We start from the raw sequence: 16838 nt of genomic DNA on the forward strand, positions 1-16838 counted from the left end.
ACCAAAAAGTAGGGGATATAAAATGGGAAAAATTCACAGCACAATACGCGGCCATAAGAACCTGCCCCAGAACAGCGCCCACATAGTACGACATACTCCATCCGGTGCCCAAACGTCCGCACTTTCTAATTTGAGGGCTTGAGGCCGGTCAGTCCGTATTTTCATATATTTCTATTTCTATTTTACTATATTTTTCATTTACATTCATTTATTTATTCATTGTTTTATTCTTGTTTTATTATTTCACGTAGAATTTAAATCATATTACTATTTATTATCATATCTTCTGTCATGCAGCAGATACGATGAGATTTATCTTCTTTATTATTTCTGTTTTTATTCTTATTTTTTATTTTCATTATTATCGTTATCATTGTTATTATTATCTATTTGTTTACTATGTTTCATTCGAAAGCTATCAACCATACAAACGCCACTGCATTGGTTGGCTATCCTAGTAGAGATGCTTTCGCCCTCATCTCCCCGGATCCACCTCTGAAGAACCCTAACAACTCTCCTCTACCCTTGGAGAACCCTAAAATTTTTCTATTACCTCTGAAGAATCCTTATAAAAGAGTCTCTCCCTCTGTTTCAGGTATGCTGGAGTGAGGGCAAAAAAGGGACAAGCATGGTGCGAAAGGAAGGTGGAACCCGTAAGTTTCCCTTGTTAGTGCGTATGGTTTTATTTGGGTTGTTAAAAAGTGTTCCATTTCCTGTCCAATATGATAGGAAGTTTGGTATATACTGATGAAGATGACGCCGCTCAGTGTACTTGTGGTAGTGGTGATGATGATGGATGTACCCGAGGGCATCGGTTGTCGTTCATACCCAGTAAAACTACCGTCTCAGCTTCATGAAAGCTAAGAGTAACGCCTCTTATGTTTCTCTCTTTTTTTCTCCCACAGATCTTGGAACGAACGAAGAGATGCAAAGAAAAAAGAAATTGCATGAAGACGGAGTACAAAAGGAAGAAAAGAAAGATAGTAAGACAAAGGACAAGGACACTGGAAAAGAAAGTCAAGGCAGTAAGAATTCGAATGAGAACAAGAAGGAACAAGTGAAAAATAGCGCGTCTATTCGGCCTAAGGGCAATTCTAACGGTGATGAAAGAGAAGGGGAGCCGGGTGGACCCATAGTACGAAAGATAAATAAAAAACATGGTAAGACAAACGACACGGACACTGGACGGCCAAGACAAAGCAGTAAGCGACCGGAACGGAAGAATAAGAAAATTTTGAAGAAAAAAAATGACCTTATTCGTCCTATGGGCAATTCTGGTAAAATACGAAAGAAGAAAAAGATAGGCCGTGCCCCTACATGCAAAACCAAGCCTTGCGGCAAGGAAAAAAAAGGCACTTGCCTACCAAAGGACGGATGTGCAGCTAAGAACACCACCCATATCATGAAAGGCGGATGCGGTAAGAAGAAGCCCGACTGCGTTTGCTGCTTGCCTATAGAATGTAAAGACAAGGGATGCAAAAAAAGAAATGGCGAGTGCAAACTGAAGCACGAATGTAAAGCCTCGAGTGCTACCCATTCAACTTTAAAAGGTGGCTGCGGTAAGAAGCAGCCCGGCTGCGTCTGCTGCGCCCCTATAACATGTAAAGACAAGGGCTGCCAAGATAAAAATGGCGAGTGCAGGCTGGAGCACGAATGTGAAGCCTTGAGCGCTACCCATGTAACTTTAAAAGGTGGCTGCAGTAAGAAGCAGCCTGTCTGCGTCTGCTGCGTCCCTAAAACATGTAAAGACAAGGGCTGTAAAAAAAGAAATGGCGAGTGCAAACTGAAGCATGAATGTGAAGCTTTGAGCGCTACCCATGCAACTTTAAAAGGTGGCTGCGGTAAGAAGCAGCCCAGCTGCGTCTGCTGCGCCCCCATAATAGCCACACCCGACGACGATTGTATAAAGGATAAAGGCTTTTGCGTTCCATCAGAAGCCCACTGTCTTCTTCAGGGTCTAAAGTCGAGTGGTAAACGCTGCATCAGTAGAGAGTATGGTTGGCACTGCTGCGTCTATGGTGAGTATCCTTTCATGGAGGTACTGACACGTCGCTTACAAAGGCTGATGTTTTTCTTGTTTCTCACATGCACTGCGCCCATTTCCATATACGGCTACCAGATGTTTGTGATAGTTTCCTCGGCACGGGCATTTCTGTTAGGTGCCCATGCTGTTCCGCATGATCTCCTCGCTTGACTGTTGATCATTTTTTTTTCTTTTTTTAGTTTCCCATTTTGTATGCTTCTTGACGTTTTTCCTTTTGTCATGTCCTATGATTGCATTTTTTTTTCGCCCCTGTAAATCTAAGAGTTTTGCATTCAAATGTTCTGCTGCTATGAAATAGCATCACTCCCGCCAAGTGCAAATGGCATCGGACGGGACGCTGAAGGTGTCGGCGCAGAGTTCAAGCCTCCATCTCTGTGAATTTACTTTAGTAAGCTATACACACACACACACACACACACACACACACACACACACACACACACACACACACACACACACACACACACACACATATATATATATATATAGATATACATACATATATATACATATATATATATATATATATATATATATATATATATATATATATATATATATATATGTATGTATGTATATAGCAGTCAAAACGTCGATTAATTAAAATGGAGAACTTTGGAAAGTTCGTTTTCGCTCATACTCCCAATATTAGAACTTTAGTGAGGAAACTTGAAAAGAAGAAAATTAATAACTGTGAAAATGCTGTGGTGTTTAATTCAGTGTATATATATATATATATATATATATATATATACACACACATATATATACATGTATATATATATATATATACACATATATATAGATATATTTATATATATATATATATATATATATAAATATATATATATATATAAATATATATATATATATTAATATATATATATATATACTCTATATCATATGTATTATGTATGTATATATTGTATATGCAATAACGAATGTTATGAACGCGATTTTATAATGGTGGTTTTGTCTCCCCGCAGATAGAAAACCTGAAATCCCAAGCACGACGACAACCATAAGTACAACCACGAGTAAATATACAAACACGATTACAGTAGTATTTCAAGTCACTAGCACCTGTCATTGTGCAAAGCGCAAAGGCATTTGCGCTCCAACGAAAGAATTCTGTCTGTATCTGTGTGGAACGCCGGTTGGTATTTGCTGCGTCTGGTGGTATCATAATTTCGTGATAATAGACTACTGGCATTGCTGCGTCTTTGGTGAGTATCTTTTCGTTGAGGTACTAACATTCCGCTTACAAAAGCTGAGGTCCTTTTTGCCTCTCACATGCACTGCGCCCACTCCCATGTGCACATACCAGACGTTTGTGATAGTTTCCTTGGCGCGGTCATTTCTGTTAGGTGCCCATGCTGTTGCGCATGGTCTGCTCTCTTGACTGTTGATATATTGTTTTTGTGTGTGAGTGAGTTTTGACGCAGCCCGAAGGGATTTCTCCCCGTCCTCTCCTTATATGCAAGGGGGGACGGAGAGGGGGGGTCGCCGATTAAATGAAGCGGCCTTGCTGTGGATGTGCTGTGTCCTGCGACACTGCTTCTGACCCAGGGCGGTGGGCAGGGTGCAGGGATGACCCGTCATCCAGGAGGTGCTCAGATGAGAGGAAGGGTGGGAGGGGTGTGGAGTGTATTTAGGGATGAAATGGGTGGGAGTGTTTTTATGCCTTTCCCTTTTTGGCTACCTCCCTTGGAAGGGGGAAAAAGCCTTGGTATATGTATGTATGTATGTATGTTTTTTCTTTCTTTCTTTCTTTGATTTTCTGCCCTGGCAACCTTTAGTTTTCTGCTTCTAGTCTCCCATTTTGTATGCTTCTTATTGTTTTTGCTTTTGTCATGTCCTATATTTGCATTTTTCTCCCCTGTAAATCTATGAGCATTGCATTCAAACGTTCTGCTGCTATGAAATGGCGTCGTCACCTCTAGGCTGCCGGGTGCGAATCTCCTCTTAGTCCTATCAATCCATCCATCCACTGCCCCAGGTCTCCCTTGCAGGAGACCCAGGACACTCCTCCTACGAGGAAGAGGAGGAGGAGGAGGAGGAGGAGGAGGTAGAGGATAGGAAACATCACTCCCGCCAAATACAAATGACATCGGACGGGACGCCGGAGATGTCGGCGACAGAGTTCAAGTGTCCGTCTTTGTGAATTCAATTCATTAAGCAGGAAAAATATTATATATAAATATACATATGCATATACATGTACACACACACACACACACACACACACACACACACACACACACACACACACACACACACACACACACACAAACACACAAACACACACACACACACACACACACACACACACACACACACACACACACACACACACACACACACACACACACACACACACACACACATATATATATATATATATATATATATATATATATATATTTCACCCACCTTGTAGCCACTGTCACCACCACTGTCAGACCTCTCCCTCTGCTCTGTTAGTAGTCTCTTAATTTCCACTCACGTCAATTCTTACGATTTTTCAAGTCCTTCTTAAGCAGTAGCCCCCATGCCTTTGTTCCTTTAGTCTCACTAGTTTCCAAGTTCATTAGGCCCTATGCCTAGTTCTTGTCATGCACTTCAAATCAGTCCTGGGGTAAAGAAATTGGTACTTTTCTTCTTCCACTGTAATTTCACAGTCTTGGTACACTCAGGATCTCTCTCTCTCGTCTGCACACACCGTCTCCCGAGATCCCCGTATCCTACGCTAAGCTACCTTCGTCTGACGTCACTGATTATTCTAATCCAATCTCCTCTGACTTCTCAAATAAATGTCGCTCCTTATGAGCGTGACTTTGAATTCATGCACCAATAGTTTTTCCTCCTTCCTCCACCTTTTCTCCAATCCGGAAAGCCGTTACAATGCCACTATAGTAGACGCAACGAGAACTGGCCACTAAGGCGGGGTTAGGGAATTTCCCGGTATTGCCACATCTCAACAGATAACACGGCCCGCACGGCTCGCCCACCCACCCACCCGCCCGCCCTCTCTCTCTCTCTCTCTCTCTCTCTCTCTCTCTCTCTCTCTCTATATATATATATATATATATATATATATATATATATATATATATATTTATCCATGGCGAGAACGTGCGTGTGGATGCAATGTTTTCTGAATGCAGTGTGGGGGCGTGGCCAGAGAAGGGATAGAGTGGCAACGTCGCTCTCTCCCGCACATATGCCATGTCCACGAATCGAGGAAACGAAACCTTTGTATAGAAAACATTGCTTTGATTTATACCTCAGTGGTGGTGTGTGACAAAAAATTATAATATAATTATATGTGGCAACATTATAAAATCATAAAAAGTAAAGTTTAAAATAAAATAGAATTATAAGATAATTATATGTGGCAACACAGGGGGAATCTCCGTGCTCCGCCCTAATGGCCAGTTTTCGATGCACCGAGTATAGCGATATCGTTTACCTCAGCATTGTCAAATGAACAATAACTTGCGCTTACAGTTTTGATTACATTAGCGATTATAAAGCAGTCACCTCCGTCGGTGTGTTTACATAGACATAACGGCGCCTTCCAATCTTTGTTTATAACAACAGTAGGCGTCGAGTCTGGACTCGTTGAGTCAGCATTCCAATACCCATGTATTTCGCAATCTGATTTCCATTCGTACAACTACCGGCCTCTTACATACATATATATATATATATATATATATATATATATATATATATATATATAGTATTGTATATATATGAAAAGGAAATAAGGAAGCAACATTGTAGCAGTTGTTGATCTTTTTCTTGTGTTTTCTAAAATTCTAGTTAACCTTCTTGCATTAGAGAGATGAGCGAACACCAAATCACCTAATGCAGCGGTCTCCAAACTTTTAAATATAAGGGCCACATTTTATATTTCTCATATTTATGCGGGCCAAAGGAAAAAAATGTAAAAAAAAAAAAAAAAAAAAAAATCAGTGCCAGTAATTTAATTTTCTCAAATATTAGAGTATAAACATGGAAAAATAAAAACATATCTTGTTGGAAAAAATCAGGGTTAAACTAAATAGATTCCTGCCTTTAGTTTTATGCAACCAAATTAGTGTTACGAATGATACTGTCGTTTGACTTCAAAATTTCATTGAAATCAGGTTCCAGATTAGATGAGCCAACTGTAAGAATTGATTTCAAATGACCTTATTCGGCCTATGGGCAATTCTGGTAAAATACGAAAGAAGAAAAAGATAGGCCGTGCCCCTACATGCAAAACCAAGCCTTGCGGCAAGGAAAAAAAAGGCACTAGCCTACCAAAAGACGAATGTGCAGCTAAGAACACCGCCCATATCATGAAAGGCGGATGCGGTAAGAAGAAGCCCGACTGCGTTTGCTGCTTGCCTATAGAATGTAAAGACAAGGGATGCAAAAAAAGAAATGGCGAGTGCAAACTGAAGCACGAATGTAAAGCCTCGAGCGCTACCCATTCAACTTTAAAAGGTGGCTGCGGTAAGAAGCAGCCCGGCTGCATCTGCTGCGCCCCTAAAACATGTAAAACCAAGGGCTGCAAAAAAAAAAAAGAAATGGCGAGTGCAAACTGAAGCACGAATGTGAAGCCTTGAACGCTACCCATGCAATTCTAAATGGTGGCTGCAGTCAGAGGCAGCCCGGCTGCGTCTGCTGCGCCCCTAAAACATGTAAAGACAAGGGCTGCAAAAAAAGAAATGGCTAGTGCAAACTGAAGCACAAATATGAAGCCTTGAACGCTACCCATGCAATTCTAATTGGTGGCTGCAGTCAGAGGCAGCCCGGCTGCGTCTGCTGCGCCCCTAAAACATGTAAAGACAAGGGCTGCAAAAAGAGAAATGGCGAGTGCAAACTGAAGCACGAATGTGAAACCTTGAACGCTACCCATGCAATTCTAAATGGTGGCTGCGGTAGGAAGCAGCCCGGCTGCATCTGCTGCGCCCCTAAAACATGTAAAACCAAGGGCTGCAAAAAAAGAAATGGCGAGTGCAAACTGAAGCTCGAATGTGAAGCCTTGAGCGCTACCCATAAAATTTTAAAAGGTGGCTGCAGTAAGAGGCAGCCCGGCTGCGTCTGCTGCGCCCCTAATACATGTAAGACCAAGGACTGCAAAAAAAGAAATGGTGAGTGCAAACAGAAGCCCAAATGTGAAGCCTTGAACGCTACCCATAAAATTTTAAAAGGTGGCTGCAGTAAGAGGCAGCCCGGCTGCGTCTGCTGCGCCCCTAAAACATGTAAAGACAAGGGCTGCCAAGATAAAAATGGCGAGTGCAAGCTGAAGCACGAATGTGAAGCCTTGAGCGCTACCCATGTAACTTTAAAAGGTGGCTGCAGTAAGAAGCAGCCCGTCTGCGTCTGCTGCGTCCCTAAAATATGTAAAACCAAGGGCTGCAAAAAAAGAAATGGCGACTGCAAACTGAAGCATGAATGTGAAGCTTTGAGCGCTACCCATGCAACTTTAAAAGGTGGCTGCGGTAAGAAGCAGCCCAGCTGCGTCTGCTGCGCCCGCATAATAGCCACACCCGACGACGATTGTATAAAGGATAAAGGCTTTTGCGTTCCATCGGAAGCCCACTGTCTTCTTCAGGGTCTAAAGTCGAGCGATAAACGCTGCATCAGTAGAGAGTATGGTTGGCACTGCTGCGTCTATGGTGAGTATCCTTTCATGGAGGTACTGACACGTCGCTTTCAAAGGCTGATGTTTTTCTTGTTTTTCTCATACACTGCGCCCATTTCCATATACGGCTACCAGATGTTTGTGGTAGTTTACTCGGCACGGGCATTTCTGTTAGGTGCCCATGGTCTCCTCGCTCGACTGTTGATCTTTTTTTTTTTTTTTTTTTTTTTTTTTTTTTTTTTTTTTTTTTTTTTTTTTTTTTTTTAGTCTCCCGTTTTGTATGCTTCTTGACGTTTTTCCCTTTGTCATGTCCTATGATTGCATTTTTTTCGCCCCTGTAAATCTAAGAGCTTTGCATTCAAATGTTCTGCTGCTATGAAATAGCATCACTCCCGCCAAGTGCAAATGGCATCGGACGGGACGCTGAAGGTGTCGGCGCAGAGTTCAAGTCTCCATCTCTGTGAATTTACTCTAGTAAGCTATACACACACACACACACACACACACACACACACACACACACACACACACACACACACACACACACACACACACACACACACATATACTATATATAGATATATATATATATATGTATATATATATATATATATATATATATATATATGTATGTATATAGCAGTCGAAACGTCGATTAATTAAAATGGAGAACTTTGGAAAGTTCGTTTTCGCTCATACTCCCAATATTAGAACTTTAGTGAGGAAACTTGAAAAGAAGAAAATTAATAACTGTAAAAATGCTGTGGTATTCAATTCAGTGTGTGTGTGTGTGTATGTGTGTGTATACATACATATATATATATATATATATATATATATACATATATATATATATATGTATATATATATATGTGTATATATATGTATGCATATATATGTATATATATACATATATATGTATATATATATATATATATACTCTATATCATATGTATTATGTATGTATATACTGTATATGCAATAACGAATGTTATGAACGCGATTTTATAATGGTGGCTTTGTCTCCACACAGATACAAAACCTGGAATTGCAAGCACGACGACACCCATAAGTACAACCACGAGTAAATATACAAACACGATTACAGCAGTATTTCCAGTCACTAGCACCTGCTATTGTGCACAGCGCAAAAGCATGTGTGTCCCAACGAAAGAATTCTGTCTGCATCTGGGTGGAACGCCGTTTGATATTTGCTGCGTCTGGTGGTATCATTATTACGTGATAATAGACTATTGGTACTGCTGCGTCTTTGGTGAGTGTCTTTTCGTTGAGGTACTAACATTCCGCTTACAAAGGCTGAGGTCATTTTTGCCTCTCACATGCACTGCGCCCACTCCCATGTGCACATACCAGACGTTTGTGGTAGTTTCCTCGGCACGGGCATTTCTGTTAGTACCCATGCTATTGCGCATGGTCTCTTCGCTTGACTGCTGATATATTGTTTTTGTTTTTTCTTTCTTTCTTTCTTTGATTTTCTGCCCTGGCAACCTTTAGTTTTCTGCTTCTAGTCTCCCATTTCGTATGCTTCTTGTTGTTTTTGTTTTTGTCATGTTCTATTTTTTCGCCCCTGTAGATCTAAGATTTTTGCATTCAAACGTTCTGCTGCTATGAAATGACGTCGTCATCTCCCGCTGCCGGTTGCGAATCTCCTCTCAGTCCATCCATCCGCTGCCCCAGGTATCCCTTGCAGTAGACCCCGGACACTCCTCCTTTGAGGAGGAGGAGGAGGAGGAGGAGGAGGAGGAGGTAGAGGATAGGAAACATCACTCCCGCCAAATACAAATGACATCGGACGGGACGCCGGAGATGTCGGCGACAGAGTTCAAGTGTCCGTCTTTGTGAATTCAATTCATTAAGCAGGAAAAATATTATATATAAATATACATATGCATATACATGTACACACACACACACACACACACACACACACACACACACACACACACACACACACACACACACAAACACACACACACACACACACACACACACACACACACACACACACACACACACACACACACACACACACACACACACACACACACACACACACATATATATATATATATATATATATATTTCACCTCCCTTGTAGCCACTGTCACCACCACTGTCAGACCTCTCTCTCTGCTCTGTTAGTAGTCTCTTAATTTCCACTCACGTCAATTCTTATGATTTTTCAAGTCCTTCTTAAGCAGTAGGCCCCATGCCTCTGTTCCTTTAGTCTCACTAGTTTCCAAGTTCATTAGGCCCCATGCCTAGTTCTTGTCATGCACTTCAAATCAGTCCTGGGATAAGAAATTTGTACTTTTCTTCTTTCACTGTAATTTCACAGTCTTGGTACACTCAGGATCTCTCTCTCTCGTCGGCACACACCGTCTCTCGAGATCCCCGTATTCTACGCTAAGCTACCTTCGTCTGACGTCACTGATTATTCTAATCCAATCTCCTCTGACTTCTCAAATATATGTCACTCCTTATGGGCGTGACTTTGAATTCATGCACCAATAGTTTTTCCTCCTTCCTCCACCTTTTCTCCAATCCGGAAAGCCGCTACAATGTCACTAGCAATATCGTTTACCTCAGCATTGCCAAACGAAGAATAACTTGCGCTTACATTTTTTATTACATCAGCGATTATAAAGCAGTCACCTCCGTCAGTGTGTTTACATAGACATAACGTCGCCTTCCAATCTTTGTTTATAACAACAGTAGGCGTCGAGTCTGGACTCGTTGAGTCAGCATTTCAATACCCATGTATTTCGCAATCTGATTTCCATTCGTACAACTACTACATACATACATATATATATATATATATATATATATATATATATATATATATATATATATATATATATATATATATATAAAGTATTGTATATATATGAAAGGGAAATAAGGAAGCAACATTGTAGCAGTTGTTGATCTTTTTCTTGTGTTTTCTAAAATTCTAGTTAACCTTCTTGCATTAGGGAGATGAGCGAACACCAAATCACCTAATGCAGTGGTCTCCAAACTTTTAAATATAAGGGCCACATTTTATATTTCTCATATTTATGCGGGCCAAAGGGAAAAAATGTAAAAAAAAAAAAAAAAAAAAAAAAAAAAAATCAGTGCCAGTAATTTAATTTTCTCAAATATTAGAGTATAAACATGGAAAAATAAAAACATATCTTGTTGGAAAAAATCAGGGTTAAACTAAATAGATTCCTGCCTTTAGTTTTATGCAACCAAATTAGTGTTACGAATGATACTGTCGTTTGACTTCAAAATTTCATTGAAATCAGGTTCCAGATTAGATGAGCCAACTGTAAGAATTGATTTCAAATGACCTTATTCGTCCTATGGGCAATTCTGGTAAAATACGAAAGAAGAAAAAGATAGACCGTGCCCCTACATGCAAAACCAAGCCTTGCGGCAAGGAGAAAAAAGGCACTAGCCTACCAAAAGACGAATGTGCAGCTAAGAACACCGCCCATATCATGAAAGGCGGATGCGGTAAGAAGAAGCCCGACTGCGTTTACTGCTTGCCTATAGAATGTAAAGACAAGGGATGCAAAAAAAGTAATGGCGAGTGCAAACTGAAGCACGAATGTAAAGCCTCGAGCGCTACCCATTCAACTTTAAAAGGTGGCTGCGGTAAGAAGCAGCCCGGCTGCATCTGCTGCGCCCCTAAAACATGTAAAACCAAGGGCTGCAAAAAAAAAAAAAGAAATGGCGAGTGCAAACTGAAGCACGAATGTGAAGCCTTGAACGCTACCCATGCAATTCTAAATGGTGGCTGCAGTCAGAGGCAGCCCGGCTGCGTCTGCTGCGCCCCTAAAACATGTAAAGACAAGGGCTGCAAAAAAAGAAATGGCTAGTGCAAACTGAAGCACTAATATGAAGCCTTGAACGCTACCCATGCAATTCTAATTGGTGGCTGCAGTCAGAGGCAGCCCGGCTGCGTCTGCTGCGCCCCTAAAACATGTAAAGACAAGGGCTGCAAAAAGAGAAATGGCGAGTGCAAACTGAAGCACGAATGTGAAGCCTTGAACGCTACCCATGCAATTCTAAATGGTGGCTGCGGTAGGAAGCAGCCCGGCTGCATCTGCTGCGCCCCTAAAACATGTAAAACCAAGGGCTGCAAAAAAAGAAATGGCGAGTGCAAACTGAAGCACGAATGTGAAGCCTTGAGCGCTACCCGTGCAATTTTAAGTGGTGGCTGCAGAAAGAGGCAGCCCGACTGCGTCTGCTTCGCCCCTAAAACATGTAAAACCAAGGGCTGCAAAGAAAAAAAAGGCGAGTGCAAACTGGAGAAAGAATGTGAAGCCTTGAGCGCTACTCATAAAATTTTAAAAGGTGGCTGCAGTAAGAAGCAACCCGGCTGCGTCTGCTGCGCCCCTATAACATGTAAAACCAAGCGCTGCAAAGAGAAAAATGGCGAGTGCAAACTGAAGCATGAATGTCAAGCCTCGAGCGATACCCATGATATTTTGAAAGGTGGCTGCAGTAAGAAGCAGCCCGGCTGCGTCTGCTGCGCCCCTATAATATGCAAAGACAAGGGCTGCCAAAATAAAAATGGCATGTGCAAACTGGAGCACGAATGTAAAGCCTTGAGCGCTACCCATGAAATTTCAAAAGGTGGCTGCAGTAAGAAGCAGCCCGGCTGCGTCTGCTGCGTCCCCATAATAGCCAAACCCGACGACGATTGTAGAAAGGATAAAGGTTTTTGCGCTCCATCGGAAGCTCACTGTCTTCTTCAGGGTCTAAAGTCGAGCGGTAAACGCTGCATCAGTAAAGAGTATGGTTGGCACTGCTGCGTCTATGGTGAGTATCCTTTCATGGAGGTACTGACACATCGCTTACAAAGGCTGATGTTTTTCTTGTTTCTCACATGCACTGCGCCCATTTCCATATACGGCTACCAGATGTTTGTGGTAGTTTACTCGGCACGGGCATTTCTGTTAGGTGCCCAAGGTCTCCTCGCTCGACTGTTGATCTTTTTTTTTTTTTTTTTTCTTTTTTTAGTCTCCCGTTTTGTATGCTTCTTGACGTTTTTCCCTTTGTCATGTCCTATGATTGCATTTTTTTCGCCCCTGTAAATCTAAGAGCTTTGTATTCAAATGTTCTGCTGCTATGAAATAGCATCACTCCCGCCAAGTGCAAATGGCATTGGACGGGACGCTGAAGGTGTCGGCGCAGAGTTCAAGCTTCCATCTCTGCTCTGAATTTACTTTAGTAAGCTATACGCACACACACACACACACACACACACACACACACACACACACACACACACACACACACACACACACACATATATATATATATATAGATATATATATATATATATATATATATATATGTATATATATATATATATATATATATATATATATATATGTATGTATATAGCAGTCGAAACGTCGATTAATTAAAATGGAGAACTTTGGAAAGTTCGTTTTCGCTCATACTCCCAATATTAGAACTTTAGTGAGGAAACTTGAAAAGAAGAAAATTAATAACTGTAAAAATGCTGTGGTATTCAATTCAGTGTGTGTGTGTGTGTGTGTGTGTGTGTGTGTGTGTGTATACATACATATATATATATATATATATATATATACATGTATATGTATATATATATGTATATATATATGAATATATATATATATATATATATACTCTATATCATATGTATTATGTATGTATATATTGTATATGCAATAACTAATGTTATGAACGCGATTTTATAATGGTGGTTTTGTCTCCCCGCAGATAGAAAACCTGAAATTCCAAGCACGACGACAACCATAAGTACAACCACGAGTAAATATACAAACACGATTACAGTAGTATTTCAAGTCACTAGCACCTGTCATTGTGCAAAGCGCAAAGGCATTTGCGCTCCAACGAAAGAATTCTGTCTGTATCTGTGTGGAACGCCGGTTGGTATTTGCTGCGTCTGGTGGTATCATAATTTCGTGATAATAGACTACTGGCATTGCTGCGTCTTTGGTGAGTATCTTTTCGTTGAGGTACTAACATTCCGCTTACAAAGGCTGAGGTCCTTTTTGCCTCTCACATGCACTGCGCCCACTCCCATGTGCACATACCAGACGTTTGTGATAGTTTCCTTGGCGCGGTCATTTCTGTTAGGTGCCCATGCTGTTGCGCATGGTCTGCTCTCTTGACTGTTGATATATTGTTTTTGTTTTGTCTTTCTTTCTTTCTTTGATTTTCTGCCCTGGCAACCTTTAGTTTTCTGCTTCTAGTCTCCCATTTTGTATGCTTCTTATTGTTTTTGCTTTTGTCATGTCCTATATTTGCATTTTTCTCCCCTGTAAATCTATGAGCATTGCATTCAAACGTTCTGCTGCTATGAAATGGCGTCGTCACCTCTAGGCTGCCGGGTGCGAATCTCCTCTTAGTCCTATCAATCCATCCATCCACTGCCCCAGGTCTCCCTTGCAGGAGACCCAGGACACTCCTCCTACGAGGAAGAGGAGGAGGAGGAGGAGGAGGAGGAGGTAGAGGATAGGAAACATCACTCCCGCCAAATACAAATGACATCGGACGGGACGCCGGAGATGTCGGCGACAGAGTTCAAGTGTCCGTCTTTGTGAATTCAATTCATTAAGCAGGAAAAATATTATATATAAATATACATATGCATATACATGTACACACACACACACACACACACACACACACACACACACACACACACACACACACACACACACACACACAAACACACACACACACACACACACACACACACACACACACACACACACACACACACACACACACACACACACACACACACACACACACACACACACACACATATATATATATATATATATTTCACCCACCTTGTAGCCACTGTCACCACCACTGTCAGACCTCTCCCTCTGCTCTGTTAGTAGTCTCTTAATTTCCACTCACGTCAATTCTTACGATTTTTCAAGTCCTTCTTAAGCAGTAGCCCCCATGCCTTTGTTCCTTTAGTCTCACTAGTTTCCAAGTTCATTAGGCCCTATGCCTAGTTCTTGTCATGCACTTCAAATCAGTCCTGGGGTAAAGAAATTGGTACTTTTCTTCTTCCACTGTAATTTCACAGTCTTGGTACACTCAGGATCTCTCTCTCTCGTCTGCACACACCGTCTCCCGAGATCCCCGTATCCTACGCTAAGCTACCTTCGTCTGACGTCACTGATTATTCTAATCCAATCTCCTCTGACTTCTCAAATAAATGTCGCTCCTTATGAGCGTGACTTTGAATTCATGCACCAATAGTTTTTCCTCCTTCCTCCACCTTTTCTCCAATCCGGAAAGCCGTTACAATGCCACTATAGTAGACGCAACGAGAACTGGCCACTAAGGCGGGGTTAGGGAATTTCCCGGTATTGCCACATCTCAACAGATAACACGGCTCGCCCACCCACCCACCCGCCCGCCCTCTCTCTCTCTCTCTCTCTCTCTCTCTCTCTCTCTCTCTCTCTCTCTCTCTCTCTCTCTCTCTCTCTCTCTCTCTCTCTCTGTATATATATATATATATATATATATATATATATATATATATATATATATATATATATATATTTATCCATGGCGAGAACGTGCGTGTGGATGCAATGTTTTCTGAATGCAGTGTGGGGGCGTGGCCAGAGAAGGGATAGAGTGGCAACGTCGCTCTCTCCCGCACATATGCCATGTCCACGAATCGAGGAAACGAAACCTTTGTATAGAAAACATTGCTTTGATTTATACCTCAGTGGTGGTGTGTGACAAAAAATTATAATATAATTATATGTGGCAACATTATAAAATCATAAAAAATAAAGTTTAAAATAAAATAGAATTATAAGATAATTATATGTGGCAACACAGGGGGAATCTCCGTGCTCCGCCCTAATGGCCAGTTTTCGATGCACCGAGTATAGCAATATCGTTTACCTCAGCATTGTCAAACGAACAATAACTTGCGCTTACAGTTTTGATTACATTAGCGATTATAAAGCAGTCACCTCCGTCGGTGTGTTTACATAGACATAACGGCGCCTTCCAATCTTTGTTTATAACAATAGTAGGCGTCGAGTCTGGACTCGTTGAGTCAGCACTTCAATACCCATGTATTTCGCAATCTGATTTCTATTCGTACAACTACCGGCCTCTTACATACATATATATATATATATATATATATATATATATATATATATATATATATATATATAAAGTATTGTATATATATGAAAGGGAAATAAGGAAGCAACATTGTAGCAGTTGTTGATCTTTTTCTTGTGTTTTCTAAAATTCTAGTTAACCTTCTTGCATTAGGGAGATGAGCGAACACCAAATCACCTAATGCAGTGGTCTCCAAACTTTTAAATATAAGGGCCACATTTTATATTTCTCATATTTATGCGGGCCAAAGGAAAAAAAATTAAAAAAAAAAAAAAAAAAAAAATCAGTGCCAGTAATTTAATTTTCTCAAATATTAGAGTATAAACATGGAAAAATAAAAACATATCTTGTTGGAAAAAATCAGGGTTAAACTAAATAGATTCCTGCCTTTAGTTTTATGCAACCAAATTAGTGTTACGAATGATACTGTCGTTTGACTTCAAAATTTCATTGAAATCAGGTTCCAGATTAGATGAGCCAACTGTAAGAATTGATTTCAAATGACCTTATTCGTCCTATGGGCAATTCTGGTAAAATACGAAAGAAGAAAAAGATAGACCGTGCCCCTACATGCAAAACCAAGCCTTGCGGCAAGGAGAAAAAAGGCACTAGCCTACCAAAAGACGAATGTGCAGCTAAGAACACCGCCCATATCATGAAAGGCGGATGCGGTAAGAAGAAGCCCGACTGCGTTTACTGCTTGCCTATAGAATGTAAAGACAAGGGATGCAAAAAAAGTAATGGCGAGTGCAAACTGAAGCACGAATGTAAAGCCTCGAGCGCTACCCATTCAACTTTAAAAGGTGGCTGCGGTAAGAAGCAGCCCGGCTGCGTCTGCTGCGCCCCTAAAACATGTAAAACCAAGGGCTGCAAAAAAAGAAATGGCGAGTGCAAACTGAAGCACGAATGTGAAGCCTTGAACGCTACCCATGCAATTCTAAATGGTGG

At 41.1% G+C, this 16838-nt stretch overlaps 1 long non-coding RNA gene across 1 annotated transcript; it reads left to right on the plus strand.

Moving 5' to 3' along the window:
- The first annotated feature begins 7538 nt into the window (after positions 1-7538).
- LOC143031242 (uncharacterized) lies at positions 7539-8958 on the plus strand. Its single transcript, XR_012966989.1, has 2 exons — positions 7539-7719; positions 8719-8958. It is a non-coding gene; the product is annotated as an uncharacterized LOC143031242 (long non-coding RNA).
- The last annotated feature ends 7880 nt before the right edge of the window (positions 8959-16838 follow it).

The sequence above is a fragment of the Oratosquilla oratoria genome, chromosome 1, assembly GCF_046742065.1.
Source record: "Oratosquilla oratoria isolate Oo_2021 chromosome 1, ASM4674206v1, whole genome shotgun sequence".
Lineage (NCBI taxonomy): Eukaryota > Metazoa > Arthropoda > Malacostraca > Stomatopoda > Squillidae > Oratosquilla > Oratosquilla oratoria.